Source organism: Mesoplodon densirostris, chromosome 1 (assembly GCF_025265405.1).
Source record: "Mesoplodon densirostris isolate mMesDen1 chromosome 1, mMesDen1 primary haplotype, whole genome shotgun sequence".
NCBI classification, from domain to species: Eukaryota; Metazoa; Chordata; class Mammalia; order Artiodactyla; family Ziphiidae; genus Mesoplodon; species Mesoplodon densirostris.
Window position 1 is genome coordinate 38,959,951 of NC_082661.1, and position 16,101 is coordinate 38,976,051.

The 16,101-nt window shown below is 42.2% G+C and overlaps 1 protein-coding gene across 3 annotated transcripts in view; it reads right to left on the reverse strand.

Annotated features, from left to right (window-relative positions):
- STAMBPL1 (STAM binding protein like 1) overlaps positions 1-478 on the reverse strand; it is a 45,336-nt gene extending 44,858 nt beyond the window's left edge. For all 3 annotated transcript variants that reach the window (XM_060116047.1, XM_060116200.1, XM_060115787.1), the window contains exon 1: positions 57-478. The gene's annotated coding sequence lies outside the window, so the exon portion shown is untranslated. The remainder of the gene's footprint in view (positions 1-56) is intronic.
- Between the last annotated feature and the right edge of the window lie 15,623 nt (positions 479-16,101).

Below are 16,101 nucleotides of genomic sequence, written 5' to 3' on the forward strand. Positions count from 1 at the left end.
ACACAGACACACACACACACGCACACACACACACACACGCGAGCGCGCCTACTCACCAGCAGCCCCTGATGTCCGGAGCCCGCGTGGGATGGCGACTGCAGCGGCCGTCGCCGCGCCTGCCGTGTGGCCTTGGCATCCGTCTGGCCGCTGCAAAAGCCACCGGGCCGCGGTGGCTTTTGCTAGAAGGCACTGCAGTAGGGCGATAGGGCACCCAGGGAGCAGGCGCCCGCTCCCTTCACTCTGCCGACCCTCGTCCGCTCCTCTGCGGACTGATGGAGCTTTGCTACCTTCACTCGTTTGGCTTCTGTGCGTTCCTCTCCTCCTCCTCCCCTTCGCTGCCGTAGCTCCCCAGCGCCCAGCGCAGAGAGCTCCCTCGAAAACCCACGCGCAGGCCTGGCGATCCCGAGCCGGCAGCAGCCGTCCCTGATGCCACCGCCGCCGCAGGAAAATAAACTGTCACTGCGATGGTCCCGGCCTCCTCTGCCCCGGCCCCTGGGTGCCGCCTCCGCCTCTGCCCCCGCCCCTTCCTCGGCGGCGGCCTCCCGTGTTCCGCAGAAAACGCTCGCGGGTGGAAGCAGGTCCCCGCGGTTCGGCCTAGAGCGAATGTGAAACAATCGGGTGCGACTTTCTCTTCTGAAACCCTGCCCGTCCCCTTCTCAGCCCAGAACCACCTGAACTCTCATTTCGCTCCACCATCAGTTTCACTGAGGTGGACCAGAGTGGGTGCCTTTTAAGTGCACACGTGAGGTGATACAGCTGGATTTGACCGTGAACTCGCATCGCAGTCAGAGGAAGGATAGGGTTTTCGTGAAAATCCCACTTACACCGTATTAAGAATTCCACCTTGAGATTTATCCATCACCCACCCCCACCGTGAAACAGTTTAGTCCTCTTCCCCTCTCCCCGCTCTGTGTCCTGGGGTAATGCAGGCTATTATGCTATCTTTTGGATATTATAGTATTATCATGTGCAGTGTTTTTAGTATGGTCCTGGCACTGAGCCAGGCCCTCTACCTGAAATCTTATTTCATTCTCTCCACAGCCCTTATAAAAGGTGCTCTTACTTTTCCCATGACTGAGGCACAGAGGAGCAAGGTAATTTGTCCCAGGTGACCCACCTGGAAAGTTGTAGAAGTTAAGATTTAAATTCTGATCAGACACCAAAGGCTATTCCTATTGGCTTTTAATGTGTAAATCTCTGAATGTGTAAACATTATACAAACACTACTACTTCTGGGTGAAACGCAGACATTTTTTTACTTTCCCTGAGTTTGGTTGGGAGGTTACTTCCCAGAGAGGGAAGTGACTGCAGAGAGAGGTAATGGAACATGAACTTTTTCTAACCTGCTTTTCTTCAGGAGACCAAACTTCTAGCCCTGGTTCTGTCAGCAAATGAGCTGCTTGGCCTAAGGCATTTCACCCTCTTAGGCCTCATCTCCCTGCACTGGTTTTTGAAATGGAGAGGTCTGACTATTACAGGCAGCCTGCAGCCTTGATTTTTAAGAAGCAGTGGTGTCATTGTTTTTTCTAATTTTGAATTTGAGTCTAAATGTTAACAAAAATTCAGACTTTGGGCATGTGCTGGAAAGTTGGAAGGACTGGCAACTTTTGCTTCCTGGTGGGTTCTAGCAGCCATCAGCTAGAACTAAGTAGTAAGTGTATCCTTTAGACTGGGAAGATGCTCTTCAGTTTTCCCCAGTCCCCACCACTCCTATATGCCCCAGCCCCTGACACTGAGGATATGGTAGACATTTGAGTGTGTAGTTCGGAACTAGATAATCTCATGACCTACTAGACAACCTAAAATTCAGTGAGAATTAAGAAGATTAATCAGGGACTTCCCCAGTGGTCCAGTGGTAAAGAATCCGCCTTCCAATGCAGGGGAAGCAGGTTCGATCCCTGGTTGGGGAACTAAGATCCCACATGCCGTAGGGCAACTAAGCCTGCACGCCACAACTGCTGAGCCTGCGCACCTCAACTAGAGAGACCACGTGCTGCAAAACTACATAGCCCACATGCTCTGGAGCCTGTGCGCCACAACTAGAGAGAGAAAAACCCTCATGCCACAACTAGAGAGAAGCCCGTGTGCTGTAACGAAAGGTTCCACGTGCAGCAATGAAGATCCCGCGTGCCACAACCAAGACCCTAGGCAGCCAAAAAAAAAAAAAAAAAAAGATTAATCAGATTCCTAAAAAGTATTATGAAACAAAGAATGCACATAAATATTTATAGTGGTCATTGATCGTAGTCTTGTTGCCGAGAATCCCAAACTCTCATAAAAGGCAAAATAGCTCAGCACTCACCCTCTCCTCCCCTTAGCAGCTAGCATCATGTGACCTAAGTTCAGCCAATCAGAGTCTCCTACCCAAGTCTTTGAATCTGCAGTCTGATTCAAAGGGACATTTTAGAAATAATACCATTATATGTGAAGTAGCTTTCGTGCCCATAGACAGCAGTGCCAGCGGTGAGAGGTGGGACTGTCCAATGGCAGTACCAGTGGTGTGCTAAGTGGGCTGCTTGGGTGGTGTGGCCTGTTCTGATTCCAGCTACCAAGCTGCCCTGCCTGTTTCATGAGCCGGATTCTCCAACCTTTCTGTCTCTTTGGTATTCTGTGTAATGTCCTTCCAAGACGTTTCTCTTCTGCTTAAGTGAACCAGAACTGGTTTTAGTGTTTGCCATGAGAACTCTGACACAGTGAGGTTGGGTTGATCCAAGCTCTGCCTCCCTTTGAATTAGTGAAAAGTGGGCACAGAAAGATTTATACATCTTTTATCTTAGAGAAATTTTTTTTTTTGCTGTACGTGGGCCTCTCACTGTTGTGGCCTCTCCTGTTGCGGAGCACAGGCTCTGGACGCGCAGGCTCAGCGGCCATAGGCTCACGGGCCCAGCCGCTCCACGGCATGTGGGATCCTCCGGGACCGGGGCACGAACCCGCGTCCCCTGCATCGGCAGGCGGACCCTCAACCACTGCGCCACCAGGGAAGCCCTATCTTAGAGAATTTTAAAGTGTTCTATAATTTTGCTTGCACTTTTAAAGATTCTATTTCAATATAAATCCTTTAAAAGATAGATTTTTTTTGCCTTTATCAACTATATTAACAAAGATTGTGTATAAATAAACATTGCCCATCAATACTGGTGAGGATGCAATGAAATGAGCCCCCTCATCTGGTGGTATAATTTGGATACACTGCCAGGGAAGGAATTTATTAGTATGTTAATAGAAGCTGTAAAATATACATATCCCTTTGCCCGAAGTAATTTCACTTCCAGGAAGGAATGTATCCTAAGGAAATCTGAAATGAGGAATCACTGGGATATTTATCACTAACTTTGGGCATTAGAGTTATGTTTATGATGAAGCTGCTTATGATACAATGTTAAATAAATAAGAACAATACAAAACTGCACAAACATATAATCTCAAATAGGTAAAAACACAGAGAAAACATCTAGGAGAATTTATTAAAATTATCCCTAGAGATTAGTTATAGGCAATTATAATTGCCTTCTTTATACTTTACTGTAATTTAAATTTCCTATAAAGGGCATGATTTCATCTTATTTAAGGAAAAAAAGATTTAATAATTAAAAATAAACAATATTGGAAGCCAGAAAAATATAAGGTTGTATCTATCACAGTGCCTCATTCAAAATAGGTACATAATAGATGTTTGAGAAAAGGGCAAAGGTAGGAATAAAGAAGAGAGAGAGGAAAAAATGAAGGACACACTATTTCACAAAGAAGAGAGATGAATTAAAGGACTCACCTGTCTTTTTTTCAGTTGATGGTACATATAGAAACAGGACATTACATTCTAAATTGCTTTATTAAGTAATGCTGCATTTGAGTATTTCCCAAATGTGATAAGTGGCAAAACATTAATACCTTTCTCACTGTATAAGTAACAGGGAGTCAGCACTCAGATTTTTCTCCTGTTCCACAACATCAGAGATAGATCTGTTCAGAGAAGCTGGATGAGCACAGGGCGCTGGTATTCAAGAAAAAGAGGCGGGCCTCCCTGGTGGCGCAAGTGGTTAAGAGTCCGCCTGCCGATGCAGGGGATACGGGTTCGTGCCCCGGTCTGGGAGGATCCCATATGCCGCGGAGCGGCTGGGCCCGTGAGCCATGGCCGCTGGGCCTGCGCATCCGGAGCCTGTGCTCCGCAACGGGAGAGGCCACAACAGTGAGAGGCCCACATACCGCAAAAAGAAAAAAAAAAAAAAAAAAGAAAAAGAGGCAACCTGTTGCCTCTGATTGGCCATCACATGGAGGTCTGCCACTCTCCTTGGGGCAGCCAAAAGTCCACAAGTTTGGAGTAGTCTTTATTCTCCCCATCAGTCGACATCCTAAGAGAATCTTATTTGTTGGAACTGACAGTACAAGGAGAAAGTGGGCAATGTTGAATTTACATTGATTGAGAGACTGAAATTAATTAGTGCCCTCCTGTAACTGTTTGGTGTTTGCACACAAAACGGTGCTCCATGGGTTAATAATCGCCCTTACAGGAGGTCCTTGCTGAGACCAGATGGACTGGAGTTCTTGTTCTTTGTTTCACAGATTTAGAATTTCCTGGCTCTGGATTATCTTTAACATCAAGGGGGAAAATGAAATAAAATACCCAACTCATTCTATTAGAAGAAAAATTCATCTCATAGGTTGTGTACTTAAAAGCATGTACCTCAGAAATTACTATATTCTTAAAAACATGTGTTCTTAAAACTCTGGGGTTTGCTTTTGTTTATACCAATAATTCTCAAAGTATGGAAGGGACCCTTGAAATCTTTTCAGACAGTCAAAACTATCCAGTCTACTCAGCAAGGTCAAAACTATTTTCATGAAAACACAAATCCATTCTTTGACTTTTTTTTTCATTCTCTCATGAGTTTGCAGTGGAGTTTTCCAGAGCTACATGGATGATGTCGCCACAGTTAGAATGCAGATGCAAGTGTGAGAATCCAGTCATCTCTTATGAAGCCAGATGTGAAAGAGATTTGTAATACTATAAAACAGTGCCAATTTTCTCACTAGTTTTTGTTGTGTTTGGGGAAAATATCATTATATTGTAATGAAAATGAGATGTTTAGTTTAACGTGTAATCAGTTTATTATTTTTAATAGATTGATAAATATTTTAAGTTTATATTATTTTCTAGTATAGTAAAAAATGGATAGATATAACTCACTTAAATGAAAATTCTCTAGAGTCTGTGATAGTTTTTAAGATTAAGACTGTATAGATGCACACCTGAAACTAACACAACATTGTAAATCAACTATACTTCAATAAAAAATAAATTAAAAAGAAAAAGACTGTATAGAGTCCTGAGACTGAAAAGTTTGCAAAAACCACTAATCTGTGCCATTAAGGAACTAATAAGCTCTGAATAACCTATTTTTTCCTCAAACCTCGTTGAGGAATTATAACTGTGGCAACTAGCCTGTGTCAGCAAATGCAGGAAACAACTGCTTCAAAAATGAAAACTGCAGGCACGTTGTTTTTCTACTCCTGAGATTTATTTTGCTGCTCTCTTCCTGTGAATTACTTAGGCTTGGAGAATTCTATGTCCATTTTGTTCTCATATCCAGCATACTGGATATGAGGTGAGGCTTCAGAATTCCTGGAACCTCATCCCTCTGAGGCTAGTGTTTCCATCAAAACATGGGAATGCTGGCCATGTTACAAAGGTAGCTGGGAAGCTCTTAAGGTAGTTATGAAGCTGATAAATATGAAAGCATTTTGGAAATTACAATGTGCTTTACAGATATAAGGCTTATTACTATTTAACATTTCAACATCCAGACAGACATTTGATGAAAGTGTGAATTCTCTCTTCAGCTGACATTATTTAATCTCTTGGATTTAGGACCATAAGATATTGATAAATGCGGAACAAATATTAGTAGTGTTTGGAGCAATAGATTTTTTTCTAAAAACCTTTTTTTGCAGGCTGACTTACAGATAAAAAGGATGTGTGGGGAGAGACAGACAGGTGGAGGGAGAGCGGGAAGGAGGTGGTAGGAAAGCACCTGACCCTCACCCTCACTGTCAAAACATAAACTGTGAGGGTCACATCTCCCCTGGGGCTGCTTCATGCAATAGAAATCCTTCTGTGGTAAGCTTTGACTATTATTTAACAGCTATTCAGTAGGTTTGAGCAGAAAGAGTGCAAAACACACAAGATAGCACTGTATTTGTTATTTAAATTTAAAATGTCTTTGGTCAACAGAAAAAGAATACCTTCTGTTTATAGAAAAATGTGCCCACTGAAGTTTTCACTGGACTGAATAATACCTTCCTAAAATACAACTATTAAACTTATCTATGGCTATGTAAGCAAAGACGTGACCTTTTCCAAGGGCAAATAGTAAAAATAGAAGATCTCTAAGTATACATTTAGGCATGTGCTGCTGGGCTTAAAGCTTAGTCTCATAATGTAGATAAACACTAATATCTTTGTCTGCTCGGGCTGCTGTGACAAAATACCACAGACTGGGTGGCTTAACAACAGAACTTTTTCTCATCGTTCTGGGAACTGGGAAGTTCATATATATCAAGGTTCTGGCCGACTGGGTTCCTGGTAGAGCTCTCTTCCTGGCTTGCAGACACCCACCTTCTCACTGTGTCCTCCTATGGGGGTAGAGGGGAGAAAGAGATCTCTCTCTCTCTTCCTCTTCTTATAAGACCACCAGTCCTGTAGGATTAGGACCCTACAATCATGACCTTATTTAACGCTAATCACTCCCTAGAAGTCCTGTCTTTAAGTACGGTCATATTGAGTCACCTCTGCGGGGACCCGATTCAGTTGCTAGCAACCTATTTGCCATTTGAAGTAAGTGCAAAACAGACCTTGAATGAAGCCACATAGTTTCATACAAGTCTCATAAAAACTGCAAGATCCTTTGACTCCAAGGCACAAAATAATGATGACTCTGTCATTGTTATGCACTCATTTATTCAGTTTCTCTGACTAAATGTCAAACTTTGCCATCACAGGTCACTCTGTCATAATCCATTATGTTTTCAGAGACTGGAATAAACACAAAACACACTCTGCCCTCCAAAAAGAGAAGGGAGAAATTCTAAGAGGTTGTTGTTATTGCCTTTCTTTGACTTAATCATGTTTTTTTAGTCAGAAAGATCTTTATCGTTCTTTGAGGTGGAAAATAGGGTACATTTTCCTGAACAAGCAGAGTTTTCAAATTTGAGAATCAGAAGTTACCACAGATATCACCTAGTCCAACTTTCTTACTTCACAGAGGAGGAAACTGAGATCGTGAAAGTGGAATTGACTTGTCAAGGTCACTGTAGACTGCAGCACCACAGCCGAGTCTTGAGTCTGTTCCATTACAGTCAGGAAACGTGGTTAGCTCGCCACTAGCTAGTGTTGTTAGATTTTACCTTTACCGACTGTACATTCCTTTCCCAGACATGATGTCAATTGGTTCTCTTAACCCTGTGAAACCAAAAGACCATATGTGAGGCCAAAGGGTAAAGGGTTATGTTTCTAGAACGGGTACAATCTAAAAGTGTGGAGGACAGAAGACTGCAAATCTGCAAAACATATGACAATAAGGGTCAGAATTAAAGTGAAACTCAAATGCCACATAGAAACAAATGGGTATCTGTAACATATTATAAAGGATAAATGAATTTGTGAAATTGGATATGAAGTGGCAGGGTAGTTGAGCACAAAAAATGGGTATTTTTAGTTGGACAAATTGTACATCAAAGGCAAGTTGGTTAATTTCTCTAAGCCTCAGTTTCTTGGTGGGTAAATACAATAGATTTTTTTTTTTCTTTTTTGGTTGCACCACAAGGCATGTGGGATCTTAGTTCCCAGACCAGGGATCGAACCCACGCCCCCTGCAATGGAAGCACAAAGTCTTAATCACTGGACAGCCAGGGAAGTCCCAATGGAATTCTTATGAAGAGTAAATAAAATCATATCTATAAAGTATCTAGCACTATGTGTAAGGCAGGAAGGAGTTGAAGGAGGTTTTGAAGCCTGGACTACAAAAAGAACGGTGCTATTTATTGTTAACCTAAAGCAATAAAATAGCCAGTTATTTTTATGGCAAAACGGGTTTATTTGGGGGAAGCAAAGAATTGCAATTCAGGGCATGCAGCTATGGCAAGCCACAGGCAAGTCTGATGAAGCAAAAGAGAGGAAACTCTACTTTTATAGAGGAGACTGGGAAGGTGGGAGGGGCTGTTATAAAAAAGAAGTCCAGGGCTTCCCTGGTGGCGCAGTGGTTGAGAGTCCGCCTGCCGATGCAGGGGACACGGGTTCATGCCCCGGTCTGGGAAGATCCCACATGCCGCGGAGCGGCTGGGCCCGTGAGCCATGGCCGCTGAGCCTGCGTGTCTGGAGCCTGTGCTCCACAACGGGAGAGGCCACAACAGTGAGAGGCCCGTGTACCTCAAACAAACAAACAAAACAAAACAAACAAACAAAAAAGTCCAGTGGAAGATACTGGAAGGAGTTCAAAGTACAGTGGCTTTTCATTGGCTGAGTTGTGACAGTCTCTCATTAGCTGAGCTATTACCAGGCAAGGAGAAAATTTTCCTTCTTCCTGCTGGTGGTAGTAAAGTAGTGTCTTTTCTCGCCAGATGTGCAAGGTATGCCTCTTTCTGTTGGAATCTGTATTTTAAAAAAAATATTTATTTATTTGCACTGTCCCTTAGTGGCAGCAGGCTCCTTCGTTGCAGCACATGGGCTCTTTAGTTGTGGCATGCAAACTCTTAGTCAAGGCATACATGTGGGATCTAGTTCCCTGACCAGGGATCAAACCTGGGTCCCCTGCATTGGGAGCATGGAGTCTTAACCACTGCACCACCAGGGAAGTCCCTGTTGGAATCTGTATTGATGGCAAATGGTATGTGTGGGAATGCTCCCTCTTCTGGCCCCTCAATTCCATTTTTGTGAGATTTCCCTTTATTATTTTTCACATTATTATTGCTAGAAAAAAAATCAAGCAATAATATAGGCTATATGAGACGGTGATGTGTTGGAGATGATGAAGAGCAGTCAAGTGGAAATGCCTAGTAATCCTGGGAAGTTGACCTTAACATGTAGATTTGGAGGACATTTGCTGAGTGGTAATAAGTAAAAGCCAGAAAATGGATGAAAGCCTCAAGAATGAATGGGGAGGGCCTGGGCACCACGGGTTGAACCTTAACAAATGTCCACGTGTACTGGGCTGCAGAAGGAATAAGAGCCAGAAGAGGGCAATCTTAGAAGAGAGCCAGGCATAACTGAGTGGGGGGAATATTAATTCCAAAACCGCCACCCTTTACTGGCCCTTCTCTGAGCCAGGCACTGTGCTGAGTGATTTACTCACATCACCTCACTTTATCCACACAACCCAACAAGGTAGGTCATATCATCACCCTCTTTATTTCCAGGTGAGAATATGGAGTGATGCAGCCATGATGAGAGCTGGCCCTCTGAACCACAGGGACAGAGGATCTCAAGAAGTAAGGGGAGGTGAACAGGGCCACATGCTGCAGAGATGGCAACGTGAACAAAGTCTGAAAGAAGGCAATTGGATTTTCCCGTTTATGTCACTGGTCGTGAAGAGTACATTTTCAGAAGAGGGGTGGGCACATCCACCATGTTACAGGGAAGTGAAGAGGGGATATTGGGAAAGGAATGGGGAGCCAGCTGTGCACCAGTTATCCCAAAGGAAAGCAAGGACTAGATTGGTAATCAGGGGTGTAACCAGAGCCTAGTAGCTTCTTCCTCCAGGCAGGGAAGCAGAGGGAAAGACCTGGTGGCCAAAGGAAGATAGAAGACTATGGAATATGGAAAGAGTTAATGAAGACAGTAAGATCCTGAAGGATAGGATCAGTAATGCAGGCGTGAGGACTTGTTTTCAGAACAAGAGAACCAAACTTCCCATGTTCTGCTGCCTTGGAACTCTTTCTTAGCACACTCTTGCATTCAAAGAAACATCCATTCAGCATCCAGGCTTTAGATAGCAAGTTAAAACTTTGCTGTGTGACACAAAGATGCCAAAGGACTTGTTTTCATGATGCTAAATGTTTTTTTTCCCCTCATTATTTAGTATCTTGTAAATGGCAGTTACTCCAAGGTTTTTGTTGTGTTCCTTTTCTGCTCCAAGCCCCTTGTCTTTATTGTGAAATCTACATAGCTTCCTAGACTCTTTCCAATGACTTATTCTCACATTATTCAGATTCCCTACAAGGAAAGAGAGACCAGGAATTAACCTATAAGCAAGAAGCCTCTCACCACCTCCTGCTACGTCTCCAAGTCCAAGAAGAGAGCGGAAAATTGAGAACATATATGAACATGTATTCTTGTCACATGCAAGTCATCTGTGGCAGAAGGAAAGGATGAAAAGAAAAGTATAGGGTCGAAGACATGTGGTATCCATCCCAAAACAAAGTTCTTTGATTTAACATCCCATCAGGTAGAGGCATTTCAGGGAGATAGGAACTATCTTACCAAATATAAAAATTCAACAGACATCAGCCATGCAGTAATTACTGACCCCTGAGTGTTCAATTTTAGGTTTCCAGGTGGGATCTTTAAGGAGTTAAGGTTTGAGTGGAAGACCCTTTACACAATCTTGTTTTCCTCTGTACTTGGATCATCAGAACCATGAACATGGACCATGTCTGCAAAAAGTGAGGACATTTACTGCAATGATTAAGAGAAAGGGCTTTGGAGTCAGCAGACCTGGGTTTGAATCTTAATGCTGCCACTTTGCAGCTGTGTGACCTTTGAGCCGGTGAATTAACTTCTCTGAATGTTAGTTTCCTCATCTCATCTATAAAACAGGGATAATAATATACTTCAAAGGGAGTTTGTAACTATTCACTGAGCTGTTGTAGTAAAGTACTTAGCACAGTGATCAGCACCCTGTGGGCCCTCAATAATTAGTCACCAATACAGTTGGTAGTGAAAGAGGAGTCCCGGTTAGCAGGGCAGTCAGATGGGCGGAGTCAGATGGAGAGACATCCCTGAGCCATCCTGCAAGTTCTTTAGCCACAGAATAGTGTGTGTCTGGAGTGGGGTCTGAGGGCTAGGGGCACAGAGTCTGCCTATCTACCTACAGGCCATTTAGCATGCAAATATCCAAGCTTACTTTCCTGGAAAGTGGTGTGCTCTACTTGTAAACATTTGGATACTCTTTCAGCCCTGATATCTGAGCCCAAAAGAGATATCTGCAATGCAGGCTAGACTAAGGAGACAAAATGCATCTGTCAGCAGATGTTTCATTAAGATCTGATTTAACTGGATTAAAATCTGTATTGACTTAGCCTAAGGAAGCTGTTGCAACAGGAATAACTACTCTAGCATTGTGTTAGTGCCTAGAGAATGATTTGAATTCTGGAAGTTCTTGGATGACAGGGATGGATTTATATGTGATTTTTAGTTTCTTCTTTTTTTGTAGTTTTTCTAATTGTATGATTTTTCTATTTTTTCAATATTTCTGCCAAGAACACCTATTACAAGTGTAAAATAAAAAATTTTAAAGTTATAAAGGAAATACATCTCTCTCACTAAACACACCAGTGTGAAAAACCAGTTTGAAAGGGGAATCGGTCTTGAACCACTCTATTCAAGATGGTTTGGAAGGAATTCCCTGGTGGTCCAGTCGTTAGGACTCGGCGCTTTCACTGACGGGGCCGGGTTCGATCCCTGCTTGGGGAATTAAGATCCCACAAGCCAAGCGGAGTGGCCAAAAAAAAAAAAAAGAAAAAAAAATGGTTTGGAGAGGAGAGGGCTTGGAGGTAAGCATCTGGGAGTAAGATGGAAAACTTTGGATTTATCCTCAATATGTTCTTTCCTTTTTTTTTTTTTTTTTTTTTTTTTTTGTCTTCCTGGTCATGGAAAAGAAAATCTGTCACTGAAGGACAGGGATATCTGGAGCTGCCAGAGGGGTTGAGGGTGGAGTGTGAGGCTGGGATAAAGCCTTTGTTTCAGGAGACAGACCTGGTTGATCGGAAGGTTTTATAAAAGCTAAGGCCTCCAGTGAGTCTTCTGCTGAGGGTATCTAGGCTACGCCCCTGAGGCCCTGCCTTAAACTAAGAACTCCCAGTGGGTGCTTTATAGAGTAAATCTAGGATGAGACTCTGAGGCTTGGCTTAGATACCCTTGGTATCCACATCTGCTTGCATACTGGCCTGCTTATGATGATAACACATTCCTCCCCTCTTACCCCAGGCTTGGTAGGATACAATTTGTGATGGCTAATGTTATGTGTTAAGTTGATGGGGCTTAGAGATGCTCAGATAGTTGGGAAAACATTATTTCTGGATGTGTCTGTGAGGATGTTTCTGGAAGAGATGGCCTTTGAATTGGTAGCTTGAGTAAAGAAGATCACCTTCACCAATGTAAGTGGGCATTAACCAATTCAATGAGAGCATGAAGAGAACAAAAAGGCAGTGGAAGGGCAAAATTGCTCCCTCTGTTTGAAATGGTATGTTCACCTTCTCCTGCCCTCAAACATAGGTAGGTGATCCCAGTTCTTAGGCCTTTGGGCTTAGACTGGAATTACACCATCAGCATTCCTGGGCCTCTAGCTTACAGATGGCATATCATGAGACTTCTCAGCCTCCATAACTGTGGGAGCCAACCCTCCCCATAATAAATCTCTATATATACATATCTCTATATTTACCTCATTGATTCCATTTCTCTGGAAAACTTTGACTAATATACCATTTAACCAATTACCCAACCAACATTTTGAGGCAAACAGCACACTATTTGCTTCTTATTATTATAAAACTAGACTATTTCTAAAATAGAGATCTCAAAGAGGAAAATAAAAATCATTGGTGATCTAACTACCCAGAAAAAACCAACACATTGTTGTATTTGTTCTCAGATTCATCTATACACACACACATGTGTATGTGCATATATACACTCCATATATCACTCTATATACTTATTTTACCTAATTAGTATTAGAATATACATTAGAGTATTTTAAATAACCTTTTCTTCTTAACATATTGTGAACATTTTCCCACATCTATTTTTTTTTTTTTGGCAGTGCCACGTGGCTTGAGGGATCTTAGTTCCCCGACCAGGGATCGAACCCAGGCCCATGGCAGTGAAAGCACAGAGTCCTAACCACTGGAATTCCCCCTACATCTTTAAATATATTCCTAAAATATAATGTTTACATCCAACTATGTCAGCTCAACAGATCATTACTGGATGACTTTTTTTAATATATTTTTTTAAATGTTATATTTATTTTATTTTATTTTTATTTATTTTTGGCTGCGTTGGGTCTTCGTTGCTGTGTGTGGGCTTTCTCTAGTTGCGGCGAGCGGGGTTACTCTTCATTGCGGTGCTCAGGCTTCTCATTTCGGTGACTTCTCTTGCTGCAGAGCACGGGCTTCTCTCTAGTCGTGTGGGCTTCAGTAGTTGTGGCTCGCGGGATCTAGAGCGCAGGCTCAGTAGTTGTGGCACACAGGCTTAGTTTCTCCGCGGCATGTGGGGTCTTACCGGACCAGGGCTCGAACCCGTGTCCCCTGCATTGGCAGGTGATTCTTTACCACTGCGCCACCAGGGAAGCCCTACTGGATGACTTCTAAATGCCTAGCACCAAGAGAGATGCTTCAAGAGTCCTGGTTCTGTCACTTACAAACTCTTCACCCTTAGATAAGTTACTGAACCTCTCTATGCCTCAATTTTCAGATCTTTAAAATAGTAATGATAATAATATCTACTTTGACGTTTGTGTGATGATTAAGTAAGACAGTGCCTTTAAGGTATGGTTCCTAGCATATAGCAAACTCTCAGCCAATATTAAATGACATTATTACCATTATTAATAATGTTATTTAGCTTGTCCTGACCACACTTTTCAATGACATCTGTTATCCTGATCTTGCACAGCTGTTCCATTTCCCAGCAGGAATTCCCACATTCTTTTCTCTTCTTTGGGGTCATATAGTTGCAGGACACATAAGTGCCCATGTTGGTTTAGAAAGAACCAGCACAGTCTTCACTTACATCAGGGCACATAAATCTACCTTTACATTTTATCATAGCCACATACACTCTACTGTTTACCATCCCATTTAAACCTAAAAAAGCCCTTCAATTCAAAATTACTTTTGGGAAGAGATTATTTTAACAACAGACTATGTATATAAAATGAAAAATAAATTAGAAAGCAACTTAATATCTGAAAACTGTTTCATAAAACTGTTAACTTTCCGCATCATTTGGGCAAAAAGGTAGGACATCTTTAAGAAGCACTGGCACTTTAAGAAAAAAGAAAAAAGTGATGTGCAACTAGTGGAAAAATAACCAAGATGTAGATGAAATACACATTGTAATTTAAGGTGTGTGAAAATATACATACAGGGAGAACTAAAGAGCTTGGGAAAAATGCATGTAGACACTGATAATGAATTTTCTCTGGGTTACTTTTAAAAAACTGGTTTCTTTATTTTCCAACTAAAAAAAATAAGCAAGTATTACTTTATTGCTTCAAATGAAATATAACAAATGGTATGTTTTTAAAAGAAATAGAAAGAGTATTAAAATTTATAGCAGGTAGGATTCCCTCCTTCTTTTAAAATTAAGCTGTAAACCAGAAGATGACTTCTAAGGCCCCTTCCTTCTCTATCAGTCCATGATTCTTTAAATTAAGAGGGAGTATTATGTGACATTTACTTAACTTGAAATGTAGAGTTGGAATATAATCAAAGTAGCTGGTCTTAGAGGGAAGATGATGCAATATACACAATCCTTCTTGGAAAACTGTTAGAAAAGTATTTTTCACTATCAAGGCAATAGTGAAACTTTGAATAACATTTTTAGATAAGAAAGTCAATATCAAATTGTGAACTGTTTGAGAAGTAATCCTTCAAGCCTAAGTTTTTTCTTTATGATTCTCAACAATGATAGTGTATGCTAATCAAGAAATATTAAAACTAAGACCATTATTCAACAATCAATAAACAAAAATTACATCTTGCAAGAACCATGAAACACTATCTTAGGGAGCATTGCTGTGGAGAAAGAGAACAACAATTGAAAAACTCATCAATGGTCCTCATGAAGCTGAGTTTCTCTGTATTCTTTTTTTTTTGCGGTACGCGGGCCTCTCACCGCTGTGGCCTCTCCCGCCGCGGAGCACGGGCTCCGGACGCGCAGGCTCCGCGGCATGTGGGATCCTCCCAGACCGGGGCACGAACCTGCATCCCCCGCATCAGCAGGCGGACTCAACCACTGCGCCATCAGGGAAGCCCTCTATATTCTTAAGACAGAATCTCTAGGGTTCTAGCAATTTGCAGGCTAGAGATCCAGCACCTTCAGAAACTGTATTATCTGGGGATTTTAACTCAGGTTCAGGATCTTGAGGTGATACAGATACCACTTCCTTTTTTTCTTTAAGACTGGACCGAGGAGATAGCTTATACATGCTTTGGGGGATGAGAAGGCAGATGATTTACCCAACACCTAAGAGACTAAATGAACCAACCAAAATAAAGGAGAAGAAATGGTTATGTATAGGCATTTTCTCACCACTTCTTTAATGTATCAGTCAGCATTGATAGGTGTGAGTGAAAGAAATCAAGCAGAAAATATTGGCCAGAGCTCACTAACTCCAGATGGGTCCAAGGAACAGATTTGGAGACAGTGCAGCCTGGGTCAGTGCTGAAAATAATGCTGCAGAACTGGTCTGGTAAAGGTACCACTGACACCATTGTTCAGCTGAGTCACTGCAATTAACACCCCCAGTTCCATCAACACTGGTCCTTGAAGTGTTAGAAGACACTTCTTCATTGGTGTCTTGCATTTCTGCGTGTCTTGCAAGCAGAAGCACTGGTTGCCTTCGTTTCAGATTACCTTTCAAGGATGTTTGCACAGCAGAAGCCTTAGAAGATACAGTATTTCCCTCCAGAGCAAAGAGCAGACATGCTCACTGCCCATTATAAAAGATCCAGGTTCTTCTCCTGTAACACAACCACTGCGTGTTCAGGCATCTATCTGGCCCATTTGCATTGCTCCCATGAAAATTAGGATCAAGGGCAGCCAAATAGTGCATATGTTAATATTCATCCAGCTTGATTTGCCATGATTAATAGAGTCCTTTG